Source organism: Bufo gargarizans, chromosome 9, assembly GCF_014858855.1.
Source record: "Bufo gargarizans isolate SCDJY-AF-19 chromosome 9, ASM1485885v1, whole genome shotgun sequence".
In the NCBI taxonomy this organism is placed as follows: domain Eukaryota; kingdom Metazoa; phylum Chordata; class Amphibia; order Anura; family Bufonidae; genus Bufo; species Bufo gargarizans.
Genome location: NC_058088.1, coordinates 27268869 through 27288560, shown reverse-complemented (window position 1 = coordinate 27288560; position 19692 = coordinate 27268869). Strand labels below are relative to the sequence as shown.

The following is a 19692-nucleotide window of genomic DNA, read 5'->3' as shown; positions in this document are numbered from 1 at the left end:
GCATGTCCAGTCCAATATTAATACGAATATACAGCACTATATTCTACATCTTCACTAATTCTCGGAGTGCCGATATTCACCATAAAAATTTGCGATTAGAATATTCACGATCAACACTAGTATTCACTGGAGGTCTTCTGGTACCAGGAATGGTAGGTTTCAATATATATGTGGAGCCTGCCTTCCCTGAATTCATTGGAGGTTGGTGGGCACCAGAAGAGGTAGGAATTTAGGGTAGCTTCCCATCAAAAGAAGTGAAGTAGTGAGATAAAAAGGAGTAAAAATAAGGCAACTGTTCCAAATAAAAAAAGATGCAAAAATGAATCAAACTGTAAAATAAAAGCCAGAGGTTTCTCTCTTCATATACTGTACATAAAAAAACAAAAGGGACACTAAGAATTCAAAATAGAAAAATAATAATATGCCCTAGGGGAAGGGAAACCAGGACACACCTACAAATCAGCTGAAATAAATCAACAGGGAGTGGGTAACACAACAACTAGATGGATTTTTTTTTTTTTTTTAAAAAGCACACATACAAAATATGTGGTAGAAACACATAAAGGAAAATTAATAAAATAAGTAAATATACACATGAAAGAGAATAAGTATAGGTGGCATAGGGAATGCTAAATGTGGTAGCTCACGCTGTCTCTGTTGTTCTATTAGTTTGCACAATAGTGACATTTAACATCTAATATCACTGGGGAATCTTTTAAAATCAAAAACACTCTGAACTGCTCTCTGTCTTTTGTGATATAGCTATTGTCCTATCCTTGTGATCTTCAGTACGTTGGCAGGACAACTCAGACAATGCACTGGTGTTCAAACACCCATAGCTCATGCCTTCACACCAGAAATCCGGCTTCAAAAAGTTTCTAAATGGGGCTTACTCTTATTAGTTTGAATGTTCTTATATTTAACCCTCTACACTATACAGTGCCTTTTGGTTTCTCATTCCCTGTCAAAAAAGGTCACCTTGGCGTGGTGAATGGGCACAAATAATTTTGATCAAAATATTTTTTTATATTTACATAGCATTAGTTTATATATTCTGGGGGTCATTTACAAACATATATGTGCCACTTGTTGGTGTATATCTCTTGCAGATATAAAAAGGGGGCATGGCGTGGGCGAGGAAGGAGGTGGGCCGGCTGGCCTGTCTCATTTATCATTTTCTATGCCTGTTTTAGGTGAAGAAAATGGTCTAAATCTATGCCAGCAAGGGAGCTGGCATACATTTAGACAGGGGGTGGATATGCCGAAATTATGTATAGGTCAGCGCCCCTTTATAACTTTGGCGGATCCACCGCCATCTAAAGGGGCTTATGAAGCCCGACGTCTAAAATGGCGGTCTTAATAAATGACCCCTCTGTGTTTACAGAGTACTGTTGCATTGTGTTTGATGATGAATAGAGTTGTGACTTCAGACTATATTTCCCTTGCCCTTATTCGCGCATCTTTTTTTCTTTACTATCTTTTCTTTACATCAATTTTCTATGCAATGGATCCCTGAAAATTGGACACTATATGCCGTTTGTCATGGACCCATTGATTAAAATGGATGCGTTTTGGCCGCAATATGGACCAAAGCACTGCATGCTCCTGTGTTTTTCCTTGGAAAAATGTGGACATCCGAATACATTGAATAATATAGAATTCCCCTATAAAAGTATCCGGCAACGCACCCTGTTAGCTAATTAGCATGGCTGTGAGCTGTGTTTTGTTCACTCCCTTCCTGCTGGAGGTGAAGACTAGTTAAGGTCTGCTGCAGCAGGTGAAAATGTAATGAGCCTGCAGAGGAGTCTCCCTCCTGTGTGATGCAGAAGCACTGAACGCAGAATGCATCCCTGCTGGGGGTGAACCAGAACAAAAGCTTGGTGTAAAAGATGAGTGCACCCTCCTGGCGAAATGTTCACCAAAGAAGAAGGGATGTAGACCAGATCCAGAATAACACTGCAGACCAAGCATTAAAGGGGTTATCCAATACTATACACTGCCCCCCCCCCCCCATATGCTGGGCCCCTCACAGGGAATATACTTACCCTGCTCCCCGCTACCTGCACTGCTCCCCTCACCGCCACTGCTGCTCCCTGTGCGCCGATGAAAAGATCCTGGGTTTGGGGGGGCAGCCAATGGAGGGCGGGGATGGGGACAAGCCTCCTATCGTCAGTCGCGATGCTAGGGAGGCTCGTCCCCATCGCGGCACGCCATTGGCTGCTCCCCCCGACACTGGATGTTTTCATTGGCACACGGGGAGAAGCAGCAGTGGCGGTGTGAGGACCAGGAGCGGCGTAGGGAGTGGGGACCCAGGTAAGTATATTCAGTGTGGGGGGCCCAGCATATTGGGGGGCTTTTTATAGGATTAGATACCCCCTTTAAAGGGTTTGTCTCACGTCTGCAAATGGCATTTACCATGTAGACAAAATCAATACAAGGCACTTACTAATGTATTGTGATTGTCCATATTGCCTCCTTTGCTGGTTTCATTCACTTTTCCATTATACACTGCTCGTTTCCAAGGGGTTACGGCCACTGCTGCAGCGCAGACACAAGGTTGCCTGGATGGGATCTGTTGTGCAGGCATGCCTATGTGCGCTACCATGGTGCCGACCACCAGAAAGTTCCTATAGTGTGGAAGAACGCTTCTGGACTGCAGGGTGGTCGTAACCCCTGGATATGAGCAGTGTATAATGTAATGGAAAAATAAATAAAGCCAGCAAAGGAGGCGATATGGACAATCACAATACATTAGTAAGTCCTTTGTATTTACTTTCTCTACATTATAAATGCCATTTGCTAAAGTGAGACAACTCTTTTAAGAAAGTCCCTGGTTAGGGATGTGAGTGATGGTCACCCTGGCTGTGATGACTTGAAGATGGTCATGAGTATTACAAGTGAGAGACACTGTCACGGAGCAGCAGGTGATGTAAAGCAGCTACTGAAGTTACTTGTGTGTGTGTGTGGGGGGGGGGGGGGTGGTTCTCTCTTTCTGCAGGTGGGCCACCGAAGTAAGACAGCTGCAATGTCCTACAGATGAGATGACTGAAGGAGACAGCTGCAGACGCAACTGTTGCGGCAACTACATGTCCATTGATGAACGTGACCAAAGTGCCAAATGAGAGCTAGGAGCCCTAAGAGAAGAGGGAGTAGGGTTGGTGCTGCCAGGCCTGAAGAGGGGCAAATCCTCTAGACCAGGCATGTCCAAACTGCGGCCCTCCAGCTGTTGCAAAACTACAACGCCCAGCATGCCCTAATAGCTGTAAGCTATCCAGGCATGCTGGGAGTTGTAGTTTTGCAACAGCTGGAGGGCCGCAGTTTGGACATGCCTGCTCTAGACTGTGCATCAGCCCCTGGGAATAAAAAAAAAAAGGGGGGGGGGCCTAGACACCTGAAGTCTAAAGGATGACCACATGGCCGGCACTATGATAGAAATGCCTATTCTTGTCTGCAATTGAGGACAAGAATAGGACATGCTCTATCTGTTTCGCGGGGCAAAACTATTGCGGCCCCATTGAAATGTGGATGTGTACCCATTCATACGATCGTCTGAATCCTAAGGGCTCAGGCGCACGACTGTTTGCCGGCCAGGCCTGTGCTGCGGACCACAATTTCTGGTCCCCAATGCATAGGCATCGGCCCTACGGCCTGCATGCAGACCGGGACCCATTCACTTGAATGGAGTTCGTGATCTGCATCCAATGGTCCGCACCGCAAAAAAGTAGTGCTTTTGTAGGGTTCCGTGCCTCCATTCCGTACCGCACCTTCCAGATTGCAGACCCATTCGAGTGATGGAGTGAAAAAACGGCCAGGGCCCGTATATTGCAGACCCGCTGTTTGCATGAGCCCTAACACTGAGAGGTTAATTCATCACAAAGTAAAGTCGGGTAACAGATTGACATTGAGAACTTATGATTTCTGTAAAAATGATATATAGTGGATATGGTTATGTGAGTAAAGTAATAAAACCGAATTCGACTTTTCTCCAGAATGCACTAACTTAAAAAAAAAAAACCACTTTTTTTCCGTCTCGCGCTGGTGAAGATTTAATTTCCTTTTTGTATCAATTAAATCTCTCGCTCCTTCTGTCAAACATATCTTTCAAATACAAGAACTCTAAGTGGGAGAGGGAATTGTACTTGGTGACAAAACAGGCAGCAAAATGCTTGTGCGCTCATGCTAACGCATCCTGCCTCCACACCTAAGCATGTTATTATGGAACAATTAGCTGTATGACTGCAATTCCTGTGCAAACAGTTGTCAGAAAAGTAACTGACAAGTGCCTCTCATTCTGCAGCTTTAAGAAAAGCTTGGCCTGCTCAGCTCTGTACACCGCTAGTGTCTCAGCGGTAAACTAAAGCCTGATATTCCAAGCTTTTTCCCAGTCAATGTCTTCCTGACATCTTAACTAATGTTGAACGCAAAGTGGACTTCGATCCAAATTTCAGGGAAAATTTTATTGGCCGCGAAACTGAATTTCCTCGTGCTCCGTGGTAACATATCGATTTTCGCAAAAATGGGTTAAAAAATAAAAAAAAATCATACTTACTTCATCCGTTTGAGAGTGAAAAGCTGTCCGCCACCATCTTGATTGAAGATCCTGCACGAAATCCTGTGTGCAGTGATGTATAACATCAGCACGCTGGATCTTCAATCAACATGGCAGCGGCCGGCTCTTCACGATCAAATGGATGAGGTAAGTATGATTTTATTGATTTTTTTTATTATACACTTTAATATTAAATTCAGATGCCGCGATCAGTGATGAACGAAGCATCTGAGAGGTACAATAATGGGGAGCAGTGCACCCACTACTTAAAAAGAAATGCGCTTCGGGGGGAAATAATTTGTTACAAAGCAAATTCTTTCGCAAAATTCGGCGAAAGCACCCAAATCAAATTTTACAAAACTTCACTCATCAGTAATCTTAACCAAGACCATGGTAATAATTGCATCATGTTTGTATTCTTTTTTTCATTATAGCCAGTGGTATGTCCTACAGAAAGAAAAGCTTCATGTTAAGTGAGGCCGGACTGGAGGTGTAGCCTTGGCGGGAGGCCGGCATGACGGGGGGTGGTTCAGGGAAGCAGGGTTGGCTGGGATTGGGCAGTTTGAGAGGCTTTAAAAGAGGGCACAGGGGGAGTAACGGGTGCCATTTGCCAGGAAAAGTTCAATGTTGTTTTGGGTTGCATGGTGAGGAGGCAAGTGGGGGATTGGGAACTGTTTTGCTGCGGCAGCTGTGTCAGTGGGAGGTCCTCGAAGTTGCCAGGTTGCTGAGGAGGGAAGGGCCATACGGCTAGGAGTGGACTCCCTTGGTTGATGTTTGGTGGCGGATTTAAGGGTTCCATCAGTTGGTGCCTCTGAGCTGGTGATCAATGGCTGAAGGCAAGGTGGAGTTCCCTGTATGGGAATTGATTTATTTTAGGCCTCATGGACCTTCCTCGTCGTTAGTGTTCATATTTCTGTATGTTTTTAATAAAATGGCTGCTATGGCCAATTAAAATCCACTGCTGTGTCAAAGTCTTTATTCGGGGTAAGACTACAGCTTGGGGTGAAGAGCTAGCGGACCGGTAACCAATACCAGCGTCATGTCATACCGCTATACATGTCAGGGCTTTATGTACGGATATATCTTTTTCCTAGAAGGGGAATGCTACTAGGATAGAAACATTTGTTCATACAGAGACGACTGGACAATGCTATTTTTTTTTTGTACAGAATGTAACAGAAAACAACCTGACTGAGTACAATGGTCCCTCAAGTTACAATATTAGTTGGTTCCAGAAAACCATTGTAAGTTGAATAATCGGTTCCAAAAACCCCAAATGTTATCCAAGATAAGAGAAAATGAAGATTTAAGAAAAATAAGCAGACAACTAAGACAGATAAAACAAGTCCTTACATATAACAGTCAGGAATAGCTGATAACTAGCAACTAATCCAGCTATTTTACCAGAGAAATGACCTTGATTGGTTGGATCTGAGTCATTGTATGTTAAGTCTGGTTTCAACTTACGATGGGTCAGAAAAGACCATTGTATGTTAGAAATATTGTAACTTGAGTAAATCGGTTCCAAAGCTCCAAAAGTCCATCCAAAATAATAGAAAATTACGATTTAAGACAAATAAGCAGCTAACTCAGACAAAACAAGTCCTTACATATAACAGTCAGGAATAGCTGTCAACTAGAAACGAATGCAAATATTTTACCAGAGTGGTTGCATCTGAGTCTCAGACATGTTGAGTCTAGTTTCAACTTACGATGGGTCAGAGAAGACCATTGCATGTTGAAAATATTGAATCCTGAGGCCATTGTATCTTGAGGGATCACTGCATGAGCTTAAAGGGAACCTGTCACCGGGATTTTGGGTATAGAGCTGAGGACATGGGTTGCTAGATGGCCGCTAGCACATCCGCAATACCCAGTTCCCATAGCTCTGTGTGCTTTTATTGGGTAAAAAAAACGATTTGATACATATGCAAATTAACCAGAGATGAGTCCTGTATGTGAGATTAGTCAGGGACAGGACTCATCTCAGGTTAATTTGCATATGTATCAAATCGGTTTTTATACACAATAAAAGCACACAGAGCTATGGGGACTGGGTATTGCGGATATGCTAGCGGCCATCTAGCAACCCATGTCCTCAGCTCTATACCCAAAATCCGGTGACAGGTTCCCTTTAACTCAAATATCTGAAACATTTTCTACATACACAAAAGACCCATTACTCTCAAATATTGTTCACAAATCTGTCTAAATCTGTGTTAGTGAGCACTTCTCCTTTGTCGAGATAATCCATCCCACCTCACAGGTGTGGCATATCCAGGTGCTGATTAGACAGCATGAATATTGCACAGGTGTGCCTTAGACTGCCCACAATAAAGGCCACTCTGAAATGTGCACAGTTTTGCCTTACTGGCGGTGGGGTCAGAAAACCAGTCAGTATCTGGTGTGGCCACCATATGCCTCACGCAGTGCAACACATCTCCGTCGCATAGAGGTGTAAGGGGAATGATAAATTTCGTCCCTATTTGTCTAGGTTAGACCAATCACTGCTCCAATCAAAACAGAGGCGTAATACGACTGTGTGCATAAACCTCAAGACCAGGGGTCAGAAACCTTCAGCACTCCAGCTGCTGTGAAACTACAATTCCCAGCATGCTGTGTTCATTTCAATTGGAGTTCTGAGAAGAGAAGAGCAAGTATGCATTCTAGACAGTAGTGTGGATGGCCAGATAAAATTCCAGCCATCCCGAAGTAAGACCTGCAGCGATCAGCTCATCTCCACGGTGTCTGTTTTAAAGAAGGGGTTCTCTTGATATTGTGCAGTATGCTTACTAGAAGTTTTATTAACCCCCCCATCAAATAAGTTGCAAACACAAAGAGGCAATACTATTTTTAATGAATCCTGTTTGGGTTGTGTGGTGTGTGATCTAAGATCTAAGGGATCTTAGAAGATCACAGACCTTCCTGCTGTCCCCGAAAGGGTTTAGATATTTAACCCTTCCATGTTATCTCCCTTCATATCAGAGAGCACATGGTTGTCACATATGAAGGTTTTTTTTTATTCACAAAAAGAGTAAGATGAGCTCTTGCTGCATCTGAAATGGCCTGCACTATAAAATTTTAAAATAAATATTACATTATATATATTATAGAAATACATTTTATAGACATTATTTATCAGTTACAGTAAAAAACGAAACTAAACTAAAAATAAATGTGGTTTTCTATTCACCTGCCAAAATCAGAATAAAAAGCAATAAAAAAATGGTACCAATGAAAACTACAACTTGTCCAGTGAAAGGCAAGCCCTTACACAGTTAGGCCTCGTCTACATTGCTGTGTCAGTGACATGAAAAAAAGCGTACGTGTTTTATCCGTGAAGCTGCCCGTGAAGGATCAGTGGTTGGTTTGTGTGTCTGTTTTTACCATCCGTGTGTCATCCGTGAATCACAGACGTTGCTCAGCTGAAAATTAATTTCCAAAGAATATCCTATTAGTCTTCAGTGAAAAATGTAAGCACCACGGACACAACACGGATTTGTGTCAGTGATTTTCACGGACCCATAGACTTCAATGGGCGTGCTTTCTCTGCATCACAGATCAAAGTAGTGCATGTCCCCGTGATGTTTTTTACTGACCCATGGCCAGTAAAAAAAAATACTAAAATGTGAACAGACACATCTAAATCAATGGGTATGTGTGCTGTCCGTGGAAAATGTGGACAGCACACGTCAGTGAAAAACGGAAATGTGGACGAGGCCTTAGGCTGATAGAAAAATGGAAAATGTTATACTTGGCACAAAATCAAGCGGTGTGTATTTTCTGCTCTTTCCCTGTAACCGCCACAGCTTCTCACAGAATATGGCTGGCGGTAGCTGAACATTTAAACTGAGCGCGACCACCTCAGTGAAGTGGACAGAGAAATAAGGAATATTTCCTTATTTTATTGACTAACTCAGTGGCTATACTACATTTTTAATTACATGCAATTACAAAATTATTCAGGTGCTGGTTTGAAAATTTACTATATTTTGGTACAATCCCTTTAAGTCACCTGAGCTCCAACTACATTTACTTCAGATATAAACTCAAAATGTACAATAAAAGAAGTGACATTTTCAGGAGGGTTTTTGTAGTATTAATGTGACTGTTGTGGGGTTCAGCTAGATACTTGACCTTGCTGAAAACACACTTCTACGAAATCACTGTTTTGTGAGAAGCTGTGATATGAAAGGTTGCACAGTGAACTTGTTCAAACTGGAGAAATAATTGCCACCTATGTTCTTCAAAACCTAAGATACAGTACTGTCCATCAAGGGAGAATGAACATCCACAAGCTCTTCACCTGAAGACAGGGAAGTCACCATGGTCCTCATTTCTCTCATGAGACATAAAGTATCACTGTTCATCTGGACAGTGTCCTCCAAAGTAAAAAAGCCAATCGTTTTTTGGCTTCTGTAATCAATTCACATGTCAGCAACTTGATAATACAGGCCTTCACAAACTCAATCCAAGTCAGGAGTAGGTATGATGTGTCTAGTAGTCATCATAGTCCAAAAAATTGACCCTAGTATCAGTAGTATATTATTTAGTATTGTAGTATGAGGCATACTACAGGACTGTAAATCTTGCCTAACTTGACAGTTTCCAGATATATAGCCCCGACAGAAGCCTTCAGCACATATACACTTACAGTATATACGTCATTAAGAGGGTCCCATTGTAAAAACAAAAGTTTTTTTTTTACTGTATGCCTACGTATAGGAAAAAAAAGGTCACGCCAAATCATACGTGTCATGTGGGACCCTCTTCTTGGCATCAGGGACTCTAGTGCACCCGTTAGACATGGCGGGAAAAACATTTTTAGGCTTTTTTTTTAGATAATTTAAAATGGGACAAATCTAAATTACACCGCTATAAAATGCCTATATACAATAATTAGGGTTGAGCGAATCGGGTCGGATTGCTGTATCCGAATGGGACTCTTTAAAAAAACTTTGTTAAGAATTTGGGATCTGTCCTACTGTAAAATGTATGGCCTCCATCAAGGTCCTGCCGAAGTTTAGGCAAATATCACAAGACCTACTTCGTCTCACCTATATCACCTGTCAGTTTGTTTATTCGCATAAATTACTGTATAAAAATACCAAGCCGAACTCGGCTTCGTGCCTCATTAGCGAAGCCAAGTTCAGCTTCATATTTTGATTTATCAATTATCTGAATAATCAAACTGACACAAGATAGAGGCGAGACGAAGTAAATCTTGCGATATATGCTGAAACTTCGGAAAGACCTCCACGGAGGACATACATTTTATGGTAGGACAGAGCCCATATTCTTAAAGGGGTTGTCCGGGTTCAGAGCTGAACCCGGACATCCCTCCATTTTCACCCAGGCAGCCCCCCTGACTTTAACATCGGAGCAGTTCATGCTCCGATGATCTCCTTTGCCCCAGGGCAAGGGCATTATCAAGAGTTCCGGTGTCGAACTGGTCTCTCCATGGGGCTGCCAGGAAGCCCGGTGATGTCACCAGCACTGATGGGCAGGCTTTAGCACTGCCCTAGCCAGTAAAACAGCTAGGGCAGTGCTAAAGCACGCCAATCTGAGCCGGTGACGTCACCAAACACACTGGCGGGCTGAAGCCTCCGCCCGTCAGTGTGTTATTGTAAACAAAACAGCCCCGTGCCCTGCACATTCTAGTGCAGGGCAAGGGAGCGCATCGGAGCATGAGATGGGGGCTGCCTGGGTGAAAATATGGGTATGTCCGGGTTCAGCTCTGAACCCAGACAACCCCTTTAAGGTAGTTTTTAAGAGAATCGGGTTCAGATACAGCAATCCGAACCCGATTCGCTCAACCCTAACAGTAATACACAGATACAGTACTCAAACACTATCATCATATACCATTCTGCTGTATATCGTGCGCCCAATAATGCCATTGACTGTCCAAATATAACCGCCACCCAGCATCCAAACAGTGTCACCATACAAAGCATAAGAAATTCTCAGACACAGTGCCACCATGCATAAAGAGCAGCACAGGAGAATGAGAGGACAATGTGGCTGTGAATTATGAGTTTTCTATATAGTTTTCTGTTAAAGGGTGTTCTGCTGACTACGGGGATTGATGTGGTTTTGTGATTGATCCTAGTACAGTGGTCCCCTATATAGTGTCAGAGTCCCTAGGAAATCAGGACTCAACGTAGTGCTCCAATCCTTCAAATTGCCCCATAGGAGTCTATGGACTCACACTTATCTGATCTGATATCCTAGCAATATGCCATCAATCTCTGAGATGGGAATACCCCTTTAATATCTCTCTGTGCACACAGATCTTTCTGAGCACAGACTGAAAATGTCAATTTAATGAAAATCTTATAACATGCCTATTGCGACCCTGGGAAGGTATCTTGAGAGTGAGTCCTTAAAACTTCAAAGCTAACTTCTATTGGCATGTGCTAATTTATTAAAAATGTGGGGATTTACATAAGACAAAAGAAAAGCTGCCGTTATAAGAAATTCTCCCCATCTATGTCACTACAACACCCAGGGCAGCCATCTGATTCCAGGGCAGTGACACACAAGGCTGTCAAATAATAACTCAAAAATACTTGAAATTAAAAATTAAGGAATCACGAGAGCAGGAAATCAGCTGAAACATCTGCAGAGCGGATCAGATCCCAGGATAAAACCTCAGAGAATAGATTCAGCAGAAAATAGTAAATGTGACCTTTTCCCACTGAAATCTCCTTTGGAAGCATCTGCTGCAGATGCCCCTTGCCCTGCGGTGTCAGTAGCTCATTTATGTCTAACTGCAGAGACAATGTCTCATGTCTTACATAGAATCAGGCATGCCACTGATACAGGGCCCAAGGTGGTTGGGTGCCCAGAACTGAACTGTTTCCCCTGCTTAACTGCAGTCTACCATAGAGAGGATCGCTGAATACAGATTTGCACCACTCTCTTTCAGTTCAATACTAACTGTATAAATTTGTATACTGCTAGCTCCTCCTAGTGGTGACTTCATGCAGCCAGAATTGTATCATTTATCAACTCTATAATTTCTTTTTGTCTGCTTGGAGGACTAACCTATTAAAGCTAGACTCAAATCTGCTAGTGTACAGCAAGTCTGTATCAGATGTAGATCCCCATCCTGTCCTGATAGTGCACATCAAGTCTGTATCTGATGTAAACCCCTGGCTGCCCTGATAGTGCACATCAAGTCTGTATCTGATGTAGATCCCTGCCTGTGCTGATAGCGTACATCAAGTCTGTATCTGATGTAGACCCCTGCTTACCCTGATAGTGCACATCAAGTCTGTATTTGATGTAGACCCCTGCTGTCACGATGGAGAGTGAGGGAAACTCTACACTGTACAATGAGGAGCAGACGAGATAGCAACTAGGCCTGGGAGATAGGATAAGGGAGCAGGTCACCTCCTATTGCTTCCCTAATCCTCGCCCTGACTCCTCACCATATGAGCGGACCTGGATGGTAGGACGGCTCATACCCAGGAACCTAGGACCCTGATTCGCCCTGATAATCCCTCAAATAGAGAATGGTCTGAGATGACCTGTTCATCCCAGACACTGATGAACAGGAGTCTCACCGGCCTAGCTGCACACTGACTTGTGGTTCCCCAAACAGGGAACCCTGACACCCCCTTCCGTAGGCCACAATAGATAGACAAGGGGATGTCTAGCAAACATGATGGACAACAAACACCACCAGACATGTAACAACGACTAGACATCAAACACCACCCCATACAAACAACACCACACATAGAGACATAATAGGAAGGGAAAGTGACACGGGGAAACATTGGGACGACATTGATGTCCCACTAGGTGGTCCTCACACTGGAAGATTGCAAATGCAGACCAAGAGTACAACTGACTTCTGGCCTCCAGCCACAGGTATAAGAAGCACCTAGTGACCACACCCAACAAGGTGGTAACCCCTCACACACCAGCCAGGGAAGGAACACGGGAAACAGGAGAAGATCACACATATGCTAAAAACAACACATTGCCCCTGGCAACGGCATGCATGGCAATGTGTCACAGTGCACCACACCGAGACTGTGACACCTGCCTGCCCTGATAGTGCACATCAAGTCTGTATCTGATGTAGACCCCTGCCTGCCCTGATAGTGCACATCAAGTCTGTATCTGATGTAGACCCCTGCCTATCCTTCTTGGTGTACATGAGGTCTTTATTAGACATAGACCCCCAACTGCCCTGATAGTACACATCAAGTATGTATCTGATGTAGACCCCTGTCTGTCCTGATAGTGTACATCAAGTCTATATCAGGTGTAGACTGCCTGCCTGCCTGATAGCGCACATCAAGTCTTTATCAGATGTAGACCCCTGCCTGCCCTGTTAATGCACATCCAGTCTTTATCAGAGGTACACCGCCTGCCTGTCCTGATAGTGTACATCAATTCTTTATCAGACACAGACCACATGCCTGTCTTGCACATCCAGTCTCTATCAGATGTAGACCCCTGCCTGTCCTGATAATGCACATCAAGTCTTTATGAGACGTAGACCTCAGCCTCTCCCGCTAGTGTACATCAAGTCTATATTAGATGTAGACCCCTGCCTGCCCTGATAGAGCACATCAAGTCTTTATCAGATGTAGACTGCCTGCCTGTCCTGCACATCAAGTCTGTATCAGATAGAATGTCTTCCTGTCCTGCTGGTGCACATCAAGTCTCTATCAGAAGTAGACCACCTACCTGTCCTGCTATTACATATCAAGTCTTTATCAGACGTAGACCCCTGCCTGTCCTGCTGGTGCACATAGTGGCTCCTGGACACATCATTGGCCTTTGTAATTGCTACAGGAAATCAATCTATTCATAGATTTGCCTCTCTCTTGATTGTACCAGCTTATTTTAGACATCCTTCCCCTGACACTGAGACTAATTAGGGCACAATTAGGGGGTTTTCTTACCCTGAACCCCCCTCTTTGGGCTGTAACAGAGAGACGCTCCCATGCACCAAATGTCTGGCCAGACAGACAAGCTGATAAGCAGAGGAAGGAGGAGCTGGATCTAAGGAGCTGTCTTTAAATACAGGACAGAACTTAGCACAAAGTGCAAAAGACTCTACGTACGTCCAACCTCAGGGATGGAACCAACATGTAAATTTTGTGAGGGACCTAAAAGTATTCCAGTGAAGGCACTCTTATTGGTCATGACATTCTTCCAAGTCATTACACCTACCTGTATTATGCAGTTCTTTGAACACTTGTTGCTCAAACGGGTAAGCAGTGGTGCCTGTTAAAACAAGAAAGAAGAAAGTAAAAAATTTAGTATATTTCTGAGACATTCAAGGAGGAATTTCACATTAACCGGATATTTATGTAGGAGATACATCCTAATTTGTCCCCATGCACACTAGAACTATACTCTCAATGGAAAGTAAGAGTAGATTTAGGAGAACCTAAGTTGGTACTGATTGATGTACTGTAACCCCACAGATTTAAGGGCAGATCCATGGGTACTGATTGACTTCATCCCACTCCACCAGTCTTAGACACACTAGAGCTTTCCCTTCAAAAGAGAAAAGGGAAATAAAAGTCTTCTGCTCCTAGTATGTAATTCTCTTATTGCGCTGGCTTCTAGTGCTTGTGCCACCCTCCTCAGCTCCCTCAGAAACCTCTAAGATACTCACTTCACCAACTCTTACATCTATCTACGTACGAATTTGCTGCCCAACTGCAGAAATTATCTTGTGTTTCCATAGAAAAGATGTTAGGCTCGTATGTGTACTCATAGCCAGTGGGAGACAGTAAAGATGATTCACCAATTATTATTTTATTACTATTTTACTCACTTATATAGCACTACTATATTCCGCAGCATTTTACAGACATTATAATCACTTGCTGTGTCCAATAGAGCTCACAATCTAAGTTCCCTATCAGTATGTCTTTAGAAAGTGGAAGGAAACCAGAGAACCTGGAGGAAACCCACACAACACGATGAGAACATACAAACCCCATGCAGATGTTGTCCTTGGTCGGAGTCGAATCCAGGACCCCAGCGCTGCAAGGATACAGAGCTGCCCAACAGGTAGAAAACACCAAGTAGGTTGACATGTACAGTATTAACCCCTTAGCACATAATGCTGTACATGTACAGTATCAGCATGCAGGCGGTGTATGGAGCTTGAGCCATACTTGGCGGGTGCCAGCTGTATAATACAGTAGTGATATGATGCAGATGTCAGGCATCTGTGGGGTTAGACAGAAGGAAGGGGGGGGTCACTCTGCAGCATGTTGCGTGTCTCTTTGTGACGCCTTTGACAAACATTACATGAAATGTCCATCGACTTTCTTGCCACGTGACAGCCATGTAGCCGAACCATAAGGCCTCTTTCACGCAGGTGCGTTCACGGAAAATCGTGCGAGTAGGCACTCAATTTCAGTCAGCTTTGACTGCGATTGCATTCCGATGTTCAGTTTTTTCCAGCGCAAGTGCAAAGCGTTTTGCACGCGCGTGAGAATAAACTGAATGTGGTACCCAGACCCGAACCCGGACTTCTTCACTGAAGTTCGGGTTTAGGTTTGGTGTTCTGTAGATTTTATTATTTTCTATTATAACATGGTTATAAGGGAAAATAATAGCATTCTTTAATACAGAATGCAAAGTCCAATGTCAATTGAGGGTTAAAGAATAATAAAAACATTACTCACCTCATCCACTTGATCGCACAGCCGGGATCCTCTTCTTTATTCTTCTTGAAGGACCTGCAAAAGGACCTTCGCTGACGTCATCGCACTCACCATGTGGTGAGCTTGGTGACGTCAACGAAGGTCCTTTTGCAGGTCCTTCAAGAAGAACAAAGAAGAGGATACCGGCTGAGCGATCAAGTGGATGAGGTGAGTAATATTTTTATTATTTTTTAACCCTCAATTGACATTAGATTTTGCATTCTGTCTTAAAGAATGCTATTATTTTCCATTATAATCATGTCCTAGGTCGCTCATCCCTCGTCTCTTTAGCAACCATGCGTGAAAATCGCACAGCATTCGCACTTGCTTGCGGATGAGATGCGATTTTCACACAGCACTATTCATTTCTATGGGGATTGCGTTGCATGAAAAAAGCAGAATATAGAACATGCTGCGATTTTCACGCAACGCACAAGTGATGCGTTAAAAACATTGCTCGTGTACACAGCCCCATCGAAATGAATGGGTCAGGATTCAGTGCGGGTGCAATGCGTTCACCTCACGGAATACTTGCCCGTGTGAAAGGGGCCTAAGGGTTTAATAAATTTAAGGGCTCATTCACACGAACGTGTGCTGCCCATTCCCGTATTGTGGACCGCATTTGCAGATCCGCACTACACGGGCGCCGTTCCCTGTGCATTCCGCATCACAGATGCGGACCCATTCACTTCAACGGGTCCGCAAATCCGTAGATGCGGAACGGAAGCACGGAACGGAACACTACTGAAGCACTACGGAGTGCTTCTTGGGGTTCCGTTCCTCCGCACCTCAAAAAGATAGAACTTGCTCTTTCTTTTTCTGCGGAATGGAAGGATCGCAGACCCATTCAAGTGAATGGGTCCGCGATCCCCATGCGGCTGGGCCACAGTGGGTGCCACACAACACGGTCATGTGAACAAGCCCTAATAGTCATTTTGGAAACTTCTATGTTTCTCTTTATTTATTTAGTTTTTTTTTTTACACTTTTTAGAAAATTCTGTGATTGACTAAGTAAAGTAAAAAAGGTCTTATTATATCATGGAGAAACTAAACACATTTTAATAGGATCACAGCTTAACTGGCCCGGGTCAAACAGTACAGTGAGAAAAACTGTAATACTACTGACAGGGACAAATTATAGGTCAAGAGTAAATCTGCACATTTCCTTTCATTAAACTGCATTAAAATCCACTGTGTCACCTCAATTATATTGCATTTAACAGATAAGAATTGTACAGGCAAAGCTAACGGGTTCGGCAGGAATCGGATGATTGTGCTGCACGGCTAGAACACAAAATCCTTTAACCAGAGAGTCTTATGTGCGTAAATGCTTGACTATATGGTTACTACAGGCCACTGCAATTTCACAAATATTAGTCAAATAGGTTGCAGAACAGATGTGGCCATTCTGTCTATACAGATCTTGGTCTTAAAGTGCCCGAAAAACTTTGTTTTAGGACCCCACTTCTGTAATGTCAGGTAGTTGTCAATAGGAGACTCCCACCATCTCCCCAACCAGGTCTTTGTCATGGTGGTAAAAACAACAGTTCAATGACCATGGTCAGGTATTTGAAAAAACTTTTAATGGTGGACAAACCCTTTAAAAAGATGGTCACCTAGACCACATATATACAGTGCCTTGCAAAAGTATTCACACCCCCCCTTGACTTTTTTCGTATTTTGTTACATTACAGCCTTAAGTTCAATGTTTTGTTAATCTGTGAATTAGACAATCGTCTAAGATAGTGAAATGAAATTAAAAGAATATATAAATAAAACTATTGTTTAGAAATTGAAAACAAAAAATTGGCATGTGCGTATGTATTCACCCCCTTTGTTAGGAAGCCCATAAAAAGCTCTGGTGCAACCAATTACCTTCAGAAGTCACATAATTAGTGAACTGATGTCCACCTGTGTGCAATCTAAGTGTCACATGATCTGTCATTACATATACACACATTTTTTGAAAGGCCCCAGAGGCTGCAACACCTAAGCAAGAGGCATCACTAACCAAACACTGCCATAAAGACCAAGGAACTCTCCAAACAAGTAAGGGACAATGTTGTTGAGAAGTACAAGTCAGGGTTAGGTTATGAAAAAAATATACAAATCTTTGATGATCCCCGGGAGCACCATCAAATCTATTATAACCAAATGGAAAGAACGAAAGAGACGACCGCCCACCAAAACTCACGGACCGGGCAAGGAGGGCATTAATCAGAGAGGCAGCACAGAGACCTAAGGTAACCCTGGAGGAGCTGCAGAGTTCCACAGCAGAGACTGGAGTGTCTGTACACAGGACGACAATAAGCCGTACGCTCCATAGAGTTGGGCTTTATGGCAGAGTGGCCAGAAGAAAGCCATTACTTTCAGCTAAAAAGAAAAAGGCACGTTGTGAGTTTGTGAAAAGGCATGTGGGAGACTCCCAAAATGTATGGGGGAAGGTGCTCTGGTCTGATGAGACTAAAATTTAACTTTTCGGTCATCAAAGAAAACGCTATGTCTGGCACAAACCCAACACATCACATCACTCAAAGAACACCATCCCCACAGTGAAACATGGTGGGGGCAGCATCATGCTGTGGGGATGTTTTTCAGCAGCCGGGACTGGGAAACTGGTCAGAGTTGAGGGAAAGATGGATGGTGCTAAATACAGGGATATTCTTGAGCAAAACCTGTACCACTGTGCATGATTTGAGGTTCACCTTCCAGCAGGACAATGACCCCAAACACACGGCTAAAGCAACACTGGAGTGGTTTAAGGAGAAACATATAAATGGGTTGGAACGGCCGAGTCACAGCCCAGATCTCAATCCAATAGAAAATCACTTAAAGATTGCTGTTCACAAGCGCAAACCATCCAACTTGAAGGAGCTGGAGCAGTTTTACAAGGAGTAATCCCAAAAATTCCAGTGGTAAGATGTGGCAGCTCACAGAGACTTATCCAAAGCAACTTGGAGCTGTGATTGCCGCAAAAGGTGGTTCTACAATGTATTGACTTTAGAGGGGTGAATAGTTATGCACATTTACTTTTTCTGTTATTTTGTCCTATTTGTTGTTTGCTTCACAATAAAACAAAAAAATTTAAAAATCTTCAAAGTTGTGGGCATGTTCTATAAATTAAATTATGCAAATCCTCAAACAATCCATGTTAAATCCAGGCACCAAAATACGAAAAAAGTCAAGGGAGTGAATACTTTTGCAAGGCACTGTACATTTATGTGATAACATAATCAATACTATAACCACAAGGTCCTTGAGAAATATCAAATGACCATACAATTTTTTTTAGCAGAGCTGGAGAAGGTCCAGAGGAGGGCAACTAAAGTAATAACTGGAATGGGGCAACTACAGTACCCTGAAAGAATATTAAAATTAGGGTTATTCACTTTAGAAAAAAGACGACTGAGAGGAGATCTAATAACTATGTATAAATATATCAGGGGTCAGTACAGAGATCTCTCCCATCATCTATTTATCCCCAGGACTGTGACTGTGACGAGGGGACATCCTCTGCGTCTGGAGGAGAGAAGGTTTGTACACAAACATAGAAGAGGATTCTTTACGGTAAGAGCAGTGAGACTATGGAGCTCTCTGCCTGAGGAGGTGGTGATGGTGAGTACAATAAAGAGTTCAAGAGGGGCCTGGATGTATTTCTGGAGTGTAATAATATTACAGACTATAGCTACTAGAGAGGGGTCGTTGATCCAGGGAGTTATTCTGATTGCCTGATTGGAGTCAGGAAGGATTTTTTTATTCCCCTAAAGTGGGGAAAATTGGCTTCTACCTCACAGAGTTTTTTTTTTGCCTTCCTCTGGATCAACTTGCAGGATAACAGGCCGAACTGGATGGACAAATGTCTTTTTTCGGCCTTATGTACCTATGTACTACTATGTTACTATATACAGGTGAAACTCGAAAAAAATTTGAATATCGTGCAAAAGCTCATTTCTTTCAGTAGTGCAACTTAAAATTAGAATATTGTGAAAAGTATTCTAGGCTCGAAGTGTCACACTCTAAGTCAGCTAATTCATCCATACCCCCTGAGCAAAGGGGACCTGAGATTGTGATTTTGGGGTTTCATAAGCTGTAAGCCATAATCATCCAAATTATAACAAATAAAGGCTTGAAATATCTCGCTTTGTATGTAATGAGTCTCATATATTAGCTTCACCTTTTAAGTTGCATTACTGAAATAAATGAACTTTGCACGATATTCTAGTTTTTCGAGCTTCACCTGTATAAGGCATAGAAAAAGGGCTAAATCATAAAATACAGACCTCTTCCAGCCACCACTAGGGGGAGCTCAATGATTACCGAATGGTTGTGTATCATTTTCAGGTTCTATATTCCCTCCAGTGGTGGTTTCAAGCAGACAAAATTTTATATAAGATAGAAAACAAGATAAATAATAGACTTCTTACAGCCACCACTACGGAGAGCATAATACCT

General features: G+C 43.0%; 1 protein-coding gene across 1 annotated transcript in view; it reads right to left on the bottom strand.

Moving 5' to 3' along the window:
• The window catches only part of LOC122919515 (leucine-rich repeat and fibronectin type III domain-containing protein 1-like protein), a 309862-nt gene that overhangs the window by 209402 nt on the left and 80768 nt on the right, over positions 1–19692 (bottom strand). Inside the window, exon 2 of the mRNA XM_044268587.1 lies at positions 13748–13801. The gene's annotated coding sequence lies outside the window, so the exon portion shown is untranslated. The remainder of the gene's footprint in view (positions 1–13747; positions 13802–19692) is intronic.